The following is a 13,228-nucleotide window of genomic DNA, read 5'->3' as shown; positions in this document are numbered from 1 at the left end:
ATATATTTGCTTCAGCTACTTATGCTTGCAACTCAGAGGAATTGATTATTTTTGCCCTTTCCCGATCGATTTATGGATACAGCTTGGATACCAGTTTATAATCCCATAGGTGCATTCGTTCCAAGGGTTCTGAAAACAGTTACTTAAAGGTATATATAACCTTTAAACTCCTTCAACATTTTATCAAAGCTGTAAACACAAATTTGAACATACTTTGATAACACTTTTATTTGACAGGTTGTGAATAAGACATAACACCCGTCAAGAACATGAGTAAGTCTTTATGAATGAATCTTTAGCTTTAATAACATGAAGCTACATCATTTTTATAGTTTAATCAGTATTACTTTTATAACAAATGTATGTCAGATTATGATTTCTTGGTTAATGTCAAGTTGTCATAATGAAGACATTTTGAATAATGTCAGCTTTGTGTTAAAATTGTACCGAATAACACGTTAGTCATAAATATTCACAAAGGCTTACTCATGTTTATGACGGTGTCATGACAGTCTTACTCATAACCCGTCAAATAATGTGTTGCTCACTTTATTTGATGGGCAAATAAAGTAAAATCCCATACTTTAAAGGGATTTTAGGTAAGATTTTGTCTGAAGTAATGATGAGATGGAGTCAACATTCATGATGAGATTAATTAAAACATCTTTATGACCTAAAAGCAATAAGAACTGCACATCACTTAAACCAGCTGCTCTTATGATGAGAGATGGAGGAGGCAGCATCATCCTGTGGGGATGCAAACAGGTCAAAACTAATGCAAAGCATGATGGGAAAAAACTGTTAATCCTGAAAGAAATCCAGATTCGAACACAATTGCTATCCCTTGCAATAATTAGCAGCATCAAGCTGTTTAATTATTATTTTAGTTATTCATTTTTAGCAATTTGTTGTTCCAAATTCATTTCATCTAACAACTCAGTTCAAATCTCAGATGATCAAACTTTAGAGGTCAGAAAAACCTTGAAATGCTTGTCTTACTAGTTTGTATCTGTACACATTTGTAAGACAGACTTAAATCCCATCGACTGCAACCTTGACAAGTTTAGTGACCGTTATCTATCCAAGCTAACAGTCTGAGCTTCTGTTCAGAGAAATATGGGCAAAAATTCAGTCCCTGGATGGAAAAATCTGGTAGAAATATACCAGCTCTGACAAGAGACAAACTTTGAGCTCGGTTTACAAATTAGCCGACTTCTAAAAGCCATTAACTACACTGGATTTTATTTAGGGGTGTCAGTTTTATTATTTAAGAAACCATGCATCCTTCCTTACAACTATGTCTTCGCATTCGCTACTGTCAGTCAGTCTGTCGAGTCAAATCCCAGTAAAACACATTAAAGTTGGAGACTGTCAGGTGACAAAATATGAAAAAATCCAAAGGATGTCAATATATTTGCAAACAGAATCCAAATGAATGAAACTTGATTGTGATCTCAGCAGGTGAAATCAATGAAAAATTGTTTGCTCTAGGGAACAACTTTCGTCAGCTTTACAAAATAACACATCAGCCACAGGTGCAGAATTCAGGTACCTCATTCTTTATTTTAAACATTTGTTAATGTACCTGTAAATGGGAAAATGTCTGTTCATCCTCGTTGAAATAGAAAACAAGAAAAACGCATTGAACTCTCCCAAGAATCTAGTAAGAAAAAATTACATCCAAAAATACTTGACACTGCCATCTGCAAGAGTACAACAGGAAATAGGGGGGAAAAAGAGATCAAACAAAAAGCACAAACCTGTGAGCTCAGCTGCAAGAAAAGTGTCAGGTTAAAACGTCAGAGAGGGGATTTAAAAAGGATTGCCTTGTTTCTTTTTTTGGTGAAAGACAAAGAAAAGAGCAACAAAGTGAAAGCGAGAGGTTTCACCGGCGAGATTCATCAAAATCACAAACCACACTGCCAAAATGCAAACCAAAGCCACAGCAAAAGTCGACAGAAAACAAAAACCAAAAAAAAAAAAAAAAAAAAAAAAAAATCAAAATAATAAAAAAAAATGTCCCAAAACCCACCAGTAAATGCGCAGGAAAAAGAAAAATCTCTGTACTGATAAAATCTGCTCGGTTTCTGCAAAACTGCAAGCAAAGTGAGAGGCTTTCTCAGAGACCGATAACGCGCTCGTTTTCTTTATACCCTCTCGATCTGAATCACCGAATGCTGAAAACTTGAAGCCTGGATGGACTGACTGTAGAGGTGGGGGGTGAAAAAACGCTTCAAACCAGCAACGCAAATGCTCAATTCAAACACCAGCAAAAGGAGGAAAAACAACCCAAAAAAAGGAAAAAAGAAAAAGAAGGGGGTGAATTTAGAAGACCAAAAAAAATTGTTTTTGTTTATAAAAACAGAAAAAAAAAATAGCCAGTGGAAGTGTACTCACCGAGCGGGAGTAAAATGTTGCAATAAAAATGTGAAATGGCTCAAAAGAGGCTACAGTATGGCGGTGCGAGGCGGAATGCTGAGCCTTTCCCTCTCTCTAGCTCCCTGCCTCCAGTTCTGTCATGTGACTCCTTCAGCTCCGACTTCCAGCAATGAGAGTCCAACCTCGAACAGCTGATGATGCCGAATGCTCTCCTATAAAGGCTTGGCTTCTTACAAAAGTACGGGGGAGCAAAAAAAAAAAAAAAAAAAAAAAAAAAAAAAGAAAGGAAACAGAAAGAAAGATGCGCTCCTTATCATGCCACGGTTACAACTGAGCTGGTTTTATGTTTCTCTGCTGCATTTTGAACGTGCACAGCTCTCTCTTTGTGTCAGCGCCACGGGACGATCAAGCCATGCGGATTTTTCTTTTATTCCTTCGCTGGCTTCGTGAGCTTGTACATAAGGCGTGGATGGGAGAAGCAGAACCAGTCTGATGATGATCAGTACATAAACAGTTAAGGTGGGGGGAGAAAAACACTGGAGCGTCATATTTTGATTAAAGCTTTGTCCTATATGGTGAAGCCTTGGTGCAGGTTAGAAAACACTTTGAGTTATCAGCCAACATATGGATCCTAGAACAAAATACGGTGCAATAAGAAACAAAAATGAATAAATCAAACATAGTATTCACGCTTTATGTTACAACCTGATTCCAAGTAAAGTAATCTCTTGGCAATGTGGGTAAAAATAGTTTGACGTTTTTGCAAACTTATTGAAAGTAGAAAATCAAGAAATCACATTCACATAAGTACATGTGTAACACTTTGTTGATTCATCTTTGGGATCAATGAGTCTTTTTGAATTCAGCTGAGCTCAGCCATCTTTTCTCTGCTGTTCTTCTCCAGCTCCATCAGGTTGGATGGGAAACATCTGTCAGACATTTTCATTTCGCTCCAGAGATGTTCAGTCAGATTCACCCTTTTGAGATCTTGTCCGTGTGTTTGGAGTCGTCGTTCTGCTGAAAAATGAGAAGTCGCCCCAGTTTGAGGTTGAGGTGCTCTGCAGCAGGTTTTCATCCAGGATGTCTTCGTACGTTGCTGCATCCGTCTTTTCCTCTTTCCTGAGCAGACTGCCAGTTCCTGTTGCTGCAAAACAGCCACCTAGTATGATGCTGCTACCAACGTGCTTCACTATAAGGAGCCGTCCATGGTTCCCTCAAAACAATGATGCCTGACATTCACACCAAATAGTTCAATCTGTGTCTCATCAGTGGAGAGAATCTCACTTCTCATGTTTTCTCCTCACGGTTCCAAACTTCTTCCGTTTACCACTGAATTCATTGGGACTTTGAAAGGAGCAGAAATGTTTGTTTCTTCCCCAGATTTGTGCCACAAGACAGCGCTGTCTCAGAAGTCTACAGGCAATTACTTTGATTTACTGCTTGGTGTTTGACCTCTGACCTGCACTGCCACCTATGAGTCTTTATATAGACAGGCGTGTCCCTTTCCAAATCAAGTTCAATCAACTGAATTTACCTCAGGTGAACTCCGTTTAGTCGTAGGAACATCGGAAGGATAACTAAGCTTTTCTTAGAGAAATAATCAAATCAGAACCATCTTGAAAACTTGCTCCAGCAGACAGATTGCTACAAATAAAAGCATTTGGATTTAAATCTACATAAATAATTTGCTTTATCATAATTTTTTAGATAAATTAGATCTCCTTTTTTGTGAAGTATCTTAAGATGACATTTATTGTGAATTAGTGCTGGATATGTAAACAGAATTTAATTTAATTTAAGTCTTTGGCTTACTTTACTCTGGTTTTCCACCTTCCTGCAGCAGGTAGTTTGTTTCTGCTTCCTAAAAGCAACACAAGTACAATTTCAATCTCCCAAATTGAATATTAAACAGGAATTTTTATGCCACACAATCCTTGGCTTTCTATTCCTAATGAGAAATAAAATTTTTAAGCATAACACATTAGAGCACAGCTTACCTTGTCTATGACATTTGAATAATAATAATAATAAAAAACGTTGTGTGCTTTCTAAGAATCTGAAAGTAGGATGGATTATACAACAAAACAAATTTCCCGTAAGATACCTTTGCCCTTAACAAGTGAGAGTAAAGCACACAAATTTCACCAAAGTGGTAAATTTAAAAGAGAGAAAACGTTTAATAGTCTCTTCAGTGGTGCTGAAATTGTCCAGCACAGAAACAGTTAGTCTGCTGTCCATGGTGCTGAAACCCAGAGAGCTCTGGGTCGTCGTCTCCTGGATGAAGCTGAACAGAACCAGAACAATTAGACCAAGCAGTGTGTGGTTGAGGCTCTGTCCCTGGTTCTGAAATAAACCTGGTGTAATACAATTTAGGCCTAAAGGTTGTGCTGGCTGTAATTCTGAACCCATGTATGAGCCGTGCATTAGAAGCCTGTCTGTGGAGCTAAACTGAGTAATTGCTGCACAGCTCGACATGATTGTTTTGCTGGAAGGTTGTTAAAATTGCTATGTTTAGACACACTGTGATTTTGCCTAATTATGTATTTGTTTGTATTTTTTTTTTACATGAAAAGGGCCAAACAATACCTAATATTAAGTTGTATCATGCCATTTAAAGTTTCAAGCATCATCCCAACTTTTTTATAGACCCCACTCCACACACACACACACACACACACACACACCCACACACACCACACACACACACACACACACACACACACGCACACACACACACACACACACCACACACACGCACACACACACACACACACACACACACACACACAGCTCTCCCGCTCTTATCCGTTAAGTAAATACACCTGAGAAATGTAGGTTATCGCTGATGGCAACAGACAGAAAAGTAATAATGTGCTATTGATGCATTAGAGTCTGACTGCGGTTGTCAGACAGAATTCAGAACAAGTTTATGCAACACACAGCGTTGGAGACAACTGTCATCATTCATAAATCAGAGCAGAGGTCGGTGCAGTGCTCCCACCTTAAGCACTGTCTAATTTAATTCACGTTTCAAAACACATCCATGCCTGTGGGAGGCACCGAGTAAAAAAAAAAAAACATGCTCTGCCATCCCCAAAGAATACATTCAAGAACTGTGATCAAACTCTGGCAATATTACCGCCGCACACATTTGCTTCCTCTCTTCATTTAGCCCTTGAAGCTGCTTCGAGGTCTCTTTTGCAGCATTTAGTAATGCTCAGCCCCTGTTTGTCTACGGCATGGCAGTCCAGGGCTTGAAAACTAAAGATAGTGGTCTGTGAGTCATTGTGCAGGACATCACTTTAATTGTTGATGCCTGAGGGTGCACATGGTCTGATTCAGGAACTGGACTGTTCATGGTTTATTGTGCCAACATGTAGGCAGGGAGGTAATGAAGAAAATTAAGGAATTAAAGCACAGCTACAATAATTCCCTCCAACCAAATATGACACACTATAAAAAATGCCTGATGTTTTTGATGACTCACTGTTATAAATAGTTATCTGGAGTTTATAAAGTTTTCAAACTCTGGCTTCTGCTAACAGATAGTGATGCTGTTTTGGCGCTAGCCTCTACAGAGAGAAGCAACCTGTGTTTTCTCTCTTTTGCTTTTCTACGAAATATACCAACCAGAGGGTCAGTTGATGCAACTGAGGTTTTTTTTCTGACGCAGAAATAATACGTCAGAATAACAGAATAGCTAATAATAATTGGTATTATTCTGAGCATCTACTTCCTAATTCACTGCTAGCATCTGGCTTTGCTGCTGTATTAACGAGAACTTCTAAGTGACCTTGAATAAGAAATGAAGATTCAATATCTGTTGTAATATTTTATGTTCCTTGAAAAAACAAAAGCTCAACAACCTAATGAGCCTTTGGCTTACTTTTCAAGCAGTGTTTGTTTGTTTGTTCTTTTTGCAACAGCCAGCAGTGCAACTCCATTGCTAGCTTGAGCATAAAGATGAATAATGAATCATTTATTTTATCAATCGCTCAACTATCTATGTTTTTCATAGGAAAAAACTAAAAAAAAGTTTCTGTCCATTTTGCACAGTCTGTTTCTTGTCAATAAAACTTGTTTGACCTTTTCTGGGCCATTCTGGGTCTGATTCCTCCATTACCCATAATGCAATAGTCTGTACTGGACATCTTATATCCAGATAGATTTGATTTTGTGTTTGAAACTTCGAATGGGAAAACACCTGCAGTCTTTACAATCATTGTGACTACTTTAATTGTTTGTTTCGGTCTCTTTCTGGTTTAATTCTTCTTCATAATAATATTTTGCACTGGCTGCAAAATATTACTATTATTATTATTTTCTAACATTCAAAGTCTAAAACTTTGTTTATAAAAGCTCTTTCTTAAGATTCTTGAGAGACATCTACGCGGTTAACGAATCTCAGATTTCTTTAAACTTTATGGCCTGTAACCTCTTTGCCTGTAGCCTGGATTTAGGATTTATGCCCTTTAGATTGTTTAGTTTGGGTGTTTATTTCACTAAATGAACTATAAATATATCTTGTTTTGACTAAGGTTTAAATTTTTAATTGCCAGCAATTCTGCGTTTGAATAAAATATGACAGTAGTGCATTTTTACTGCTGGCACTGGAATAAAAACCCATACATTTTTTTTATTGCTGTTAATCTGGTATAACTTTGCATATTAACTCAATAGATCAGTGGAACTTGAATGTGTCGCTTTACTAATGTCCTGTAGCCGTGCTGCTTGTGATAAAAAGACACATAGGTCTCATTCAGGTATTGGATGGAGCATAGACAGATGCAGCTGCCAAGATGTAGGCAGAGAGGTAATGAAGAAAATTAAGCAATTAAAGCACAGCCAAAATAATTCCATCTAATCCTGTTCTGCACTCTATAATAAACTATGACTAATACTTGACATCTTTATTGACTCAATGTTATTAACAGTCATTTGGCTTGAAATCATCTTTTCTTCCATTCTAAATCTGCATAACTTTCACACTGTGTGAAATATGCAGAGGAGTGAGGACTGAACCCTTCGCTCGACATGATTTACACATCAGGCTGTAAAACGCTGGAGAACGCTGTCACTTTTACGGTGAAGCTCGCTCCGGGTTTCTGGTTCGCTCCTGTTATCAGGGTCCTGCTTGCACGCCAGAAAGAGACTCACAAGGTTAACGACCTTCGTGAATCTCTCAAATAAGACGTATCAATCATATCAACCTTTTGACACGGAGTCGGCCCGATCGGCAGGCTCAGCGAGGCCAGTGACGCGCTCAGTTTTGCTGAACCTCTGCCTCGCCAAAACCACTTGCAATCCTTGTGTATATACTGCTGGATGTTTCTTGAGCTAAATAAGAAATGAAGCCAAAAAAATTAAATAAATAATAATAATTCATTACCTGAAATGAAATTGTGATAAGCAGAAATACAGTGCAAAGACCATGCATTGCCTCTGGCCATAAAAAAAAATTTCAATTTGAGGCAAAGCTCAAAAACATTGGGGCTTTTGAGCTTTCTTGTTCCTCTTGAGGTTCCTGAATCGATACATAATATTGCATTATTTATAGAAATAGTGTGCACCGTGTAGTGAAAAAAAGAGAAAGTTGAGATTTAATTTCAGTCAAGTTGTACTCTGATCTGTTATAAGATAGTAGTAAAGGAAAAAAAGATCCTCAAAGCTCAAGATGAACATATAATAGCACAATATTCACTTCCAGGCTAACCTTTTAATGTAGAATGAGATTAATTATTCTTTAGAAAGAGACATGACATTACTATCACCCATGCTACATGGAGAACCACTTCATCGCGACCCTGTTATGCACAAAAAAAGGAAGGAATTAATGTCTTTATAAAGCCACGGAAGTATTTTCTATTCTTTGATTAGCAATTGTCAAGAAGTCTGCATAGATTCTGCAAGATGTTTTAATTAAAAGTGAAATGAGTGTACAGACACAACTGTAAGTGGATTTAACGCTCATTATAATAAATAGGTTGCTTTTACAAATCCGGAGCTTGACATGGAAGGATTATGAAAAAAGAAAAACAAACACAAAATATAAATAGATTCTGAAACCGTTTCTCATTGTTTGTGTTTGCAAATACGAGCAGTGGTGCATGGGCTCGGTAAAGAAATCGTTACAGGAAAAGATTTTTTGTCACCATGATGCATATTTTAAAAGGTTGGAATGTGCTTGTGTAGGCTAGGTCAGTGGGTATAATGTCAGCCTGTGCATTACATCCATCAGACTCGGCAGGATGCTTCTCCAAAGTGTTTATGTAGCAGCCTCATTTTCTTTCATCCTTGTCAATGCCTCAAATCTGAGGGAGCTGACTGACCCCTCTCAGTCTGCCGAGACCAAAGGCATGTTTACTGATGGATGAATAATAGTCAGTGTCTGAGTTTCTAACATCTGCCTCTGGTGCAGCCTTACACCAACCATTAAGGTTTTATGACTTACTATAGACTGATTTAGAAGGTTATTCAATTAAGAAACAGATGGTTTTAATTTTCCATTAAGAGATTATCTACAAGTTTCTTCCTTCCGCTCAAATCTTCTTTTCTTTTGCTTTTCTTCAACACAAAAGCCGTTCGGATTGTCACGTTGAGTAATTTCCTCTCTATTTTGGTTTGTATTGTTTCTGCTCTTGCAGCAAAGGATTTAAATCCGCAAACTAAGTCCATGGAAAGACAACAATGCTCACATGCAATCCACTGTTAAATGATTTAATTATATTTAGTTTGATCTCAGTTGTGTCAAAATAATATTGAATCAATGCTCAATGATGACTTCATCACCACTCACTGTTAAAACTCGTCTCAGTGTCACTTATTACTCACAATAACCTGCAACACAATAATAATAATAATCATTTAAATAATATTTCCACCTGTGAAATACTTCATAATCACACTGTTATATTTTACTATGTTGTTTACTATATTTGTTTTAGTCCTATTGGATGCTATTATTACATCTTAACATTATAACCAAACATTCAATGCATTGTTGACTTTGTGTTAACTTGACAAATGACAAGTTAACACAAGTTATTCTGAATCTGAATACTGATGAATACCAAATACACTAAAACTGTTTTGCAAAACATTATCGATAGAGAAAAGATTTTAGACAACACATCCATCAATCAATCAATCAATCAATCAATTAGCATATGTTTATAGAGTTTATTACATGTCCAAGGTGACTGAAGTGCTGTACAAGTTCATAAAATTAAACATAATCGATAAGATATAAACACCCAAAATAAATCAGGAAAGAATTCACACTTTCCAAAAACAGGGTTTTTGGAAAGTGTGAAAGTTCTATTAATCTAAAAGTTGCTTCTTTGTTTTTATCAATTTGTCTAACAGCAGTTTAAATAAACTGTGAAGAAAGTAGAAAACAACTGCTGTTCAGATGAACAACATAAGGAAGGTAAACAGCGTCAGAACTTCTTCACATCTTAAACAAACAAACAAACAAACAAACAAACCTGATAATGGAGCAGAGGGTGAATCCGAAGTGGAGAGGTCACGCTGAAAGAATGTTCACATTATGTACTTAGCTTGTTAACAGCTGTCGGCTTAATTGTCACATCGCACAGGGACGTTTCTATTTCTGCGTGGCCGTGGCAGGAACCAACAGAGACCGAGGCAGGCTGACCTTTTCAGCACAAAGTAACAGGACTCTCCTGAATTCACCACAGCAACCAGCGGCGTATGACTGACACAGGTTGATTGTGCTTTGTGCTGCTCGGACCAGCATGATGATTCATTTATAGAAGAATATGACCGCTAATTTATTTTCACTCAGTGCTGCTGTCCTCGTGTGCTCATGTTTGGAACATATGGCGAGATGCAATGTTTTAAAGAGGGCTCTTTTGTTTTTTGTTTATTTTTTTATGAAAGATTTTTTTATTTTGGAAGATGATAGCAGGATAACATTTTACTGGTCTGTTCACAGGACCATGAAATTGGTCCAGCTGTGACATCTGGGAATAAATTGTGTAGAAATGAAATGTGATAACTGGGTTTTAATGTGTTTTGAAAAGTTTTTACCTGCTGCACATGCTAATCTGAGCAATGTCAAGAAAACAAACAAAAACTTGAATCACAACTTCATGGGGAATTTTTTAATTTATTTTTTAATTTTTTATTTTTTGCCAGCTGTGCACTGTAAAATATTTTTGCCACATTTAGTTGTTTCCACCAAGTTCTACTCATTACATCAAAATAAATTTAGCAAGTTTTATATTTTGAACTTCAGTGTGTTGCAGCATGAGAACCTCCTGTGCGTTACCAAGGCAAATGTCTATTTTATTGATACGATCAGTTTGAAATAATATTTTGTTGATACAAGCTGATTGAAAAATTAAAATGAACTTAAAACAAGTAGATATTTTAACTTGAGGGCTGTTTTCCTGCACAATGTGAACTAATTATTTGGTTTAAACTGCAGTTTATGTAATAACTCACTTCAGATATCAGGGTTTGGAAAACAATACTCAACTTGTTTCCTGTTAAATCAACTTAGTGGACTTTAATTTGAGTTAAAACAAAATCAGTTTTCTAGTTGACTTGTATTTTCAAGGTTGCCTGTGAAGCTTCATTGTCAATTTGAACCACCTTCAAATGTTTTAGAGCAGTTTTCACTTTCATAATGAGCACAGCTGATTAAAAGAAGATGTTATTTAGATTCTGGGATGTTTTGTGATCTCTGGAATAAGTTGATCAGTTTCTGCACCTGCCAACCCCAGGGAGGTTCACTACTGTTTTGTATTTTCTCCCTTTGTGGAGAATGACTGAATATGGTTTGCTTAAGTTCTAAAGCCTTAGAAATGATGTTGGCATTGACTTTGTTTCTTTTATATTATTAACTTTATAAAACTGGAGTATGATGTGTTGTTTTTCCAGAACTTTCAGCCTTTGTCAAATTGTCATACAATTTCTACTTAGGTGACTTCTTGATTCTGTAAGTGTGGCAGTAAACAGATCTGGGTGCTGGTAGTGAAATGCAATTAAAATTGGGTTAATTACAGTTTATTTGTTCAACTATGGATATGGAGAGGTTTACATGACATTTATTTGCCCTTAAACATTTTTGTGCAACAACAAAAAAAAAAGAATAAACATGATAAATCTATGCAAGTGCAAACTAATTGTCTTGTTCTAAAGACAGTAACTGTAATTGATTAGCTACATTTCAAAGTGTCATTCTGTTTCTCTTTTATTGTGGCACATTTTGATCCTGGTATCTCTGCTTGTTTTTCCAAGATAAAAAGTTTCACTCAAACAGTAATCAAAGCAATCCTGGCCACGACATGAACCTAACTGATTATGTCCGGCACTGAAGTGAAAAATGAAAAGAATATTTAATGTGGTTGAGTTGAAAGAAGCAGAAGTTGTGTAGATGTTTTTGTTTTTCACAACTGTCTGGAATAAAGCAGGTCAGTTTTGGCTCAAACTGGGTTTTCCTTTGTGTTAGAATGAAGTTTCTAGCTGAGGAAGTGCCAAAACTTTGCTCACTCACTTCACTCTTTGCTGACAAGAAGACAGACTGTTTTCTCTGCAAAACATCAAAGTGCTACTAAGCAGAATCTGAAAAGAAAGCAAGCAGTTGTCTCTGCTGCATTAAAGTTTAAAAATACACAGAGCATTCATTCAGCAAAAAAATAAACTATGAGAATGATTCAGAGTTAAAAAGTGAAGTAATACAAGAAATTAAGTGTTTCTTTATGCATCTGTGCTCTGGTTTCCAGGCTGTTTGCTCTGCTGCTTCAGCCAAACCAAAATGTCTTTGGCTCGCCAGTTCAGGTGCGATTGGAAGAAGAGCTCCCAGCGGCCGTGGCGGGAGCCACGAAAATCCTTCTTAATCAGATTCTGCAGAAGCTGATAGTGGAGAGAGACGATAAAAACAAAAAAGAAAGAAAGGAAGAAACACACATGAAAGAGGCCAACAGTAGTTTGGCAGCCAGTTTGCAGAAAGACGGGGGCAACAGTGTCTGAGGTTGTTTGCCCACAATTGTCCCTTGCAGTGAGGCCCCGTATTGGTAGTGAATGCCTTCCTGGTGCATTTGGCTTGTGATGCTCAGCTAGTTGGGAAACGTCCAACCTGAGCTGTCTGCTACCTCAAACCTCTTGGCTGCAAGATGTAGAGAGTCTGTAGGGCAGAGACTGTTGCAGGACCTCATGGAGGTGCAGATTGAAGCTGTGTTGATGTTTAAAATTTACAATGATGACACTTTGTGTTATTGTTGTGTTTTATTGTAATTTACAATTATTTTTTAATGATTTTATTGGTTCATTTTGCTACAAAGCTACTGTCTCTGCAGGGGGAATAAAGCGATGAAGTTGAGACTGTAGTTTTATTGTAGCTCTCGTTGTCCTGTCCTCTTCTGTTTCAACCGCCATCACATTTTTCACTGTTTTTACAGCTAAATTTTTATAAAGTCACATTCAATAAATTTGAATGCATTCGTGTGAATCCTTGTCAGATTAGGTTTCTTTTGAAAATAACCTTTAAGCATGAACTTCATTAAACCCAGATTTGCTTTCAACGGTCTGATACAATATTCTAATCGTTAATTTGTGGACGTAACCTCTAAGGAAAAAAATCACCATCATTTAGACCACAACCAATGGCATCAAACAGCAACAATAAAAATTAAAGTACAAAAAAATATATAAAACAAGTCTCGGGTTTATTCAGGCGTGAGTTCATGCTGTAAAAACTGATTGGTTCCCACTCAGAAAGCACACCAAGAATGTACATTTTTCTGAACTTAAATGAACTGGCAATGTGAGAAACATGATTTCAGTGCTTCTCTGCTGTTACTGTGTTTCAATATTTTCATCA

General features: G+C 37.0%; 1 protein-coding gene across 4 annotated transcripts in view; it reads right to left on the bottom strand.

Annotated features, from left to right (window-relative positions):
• Positions 1–2,592, bottom strand: part of LOC129352060 (RNA-binding Raly-like protein) — a 107,324-nt gene extending 104,732 nt beyond the window's left edge. Inside the window, exons 1-2 of one of the 4 annotated variants that reach the window (XM_055020859.1) lie at positions 1,761–2,592; positions 1,586–1,660 (exon numbers count right to left, since the gene is read on the bottom strand). The gene's annotated coding sequence lies outside the window, so the exon portion shown is untranslated. Of the gene's footprint in view, positions 1–1,585 lie in introns of all 4 variants that reach the window. The other 3 variants (XM_055020858.1, XM_055020860.1, XM_055020861.1) reach the window with 3 other exon arrangements.
• Positions 2,593–13,228: the final 10,636 nt, after the last annotated feature.

This window comes from Poeciliopsis prolifica, unplaced genomic scaffold (assembly GCF_027474105.1).
Source record: "Poeciliopsis prolifica strain line A6 unplaced genomic scaffold, Auburn_PproV2 SCAFFOLD072, whole genome shotgun sequence".
Classification (NCBI taxonomy): domain Eukaryota; kingdom Metazoa; phylum Chordata; class Actinopteri; order Cyprinodontiformes; family Poeciliidae; genus Poeciliopsis; species Poeciliopsis prolifica.
Note: the sequence above shows the minus strand (reverse complement) of the source record. Positions and strands in the feature narration are given on the sequence as shown.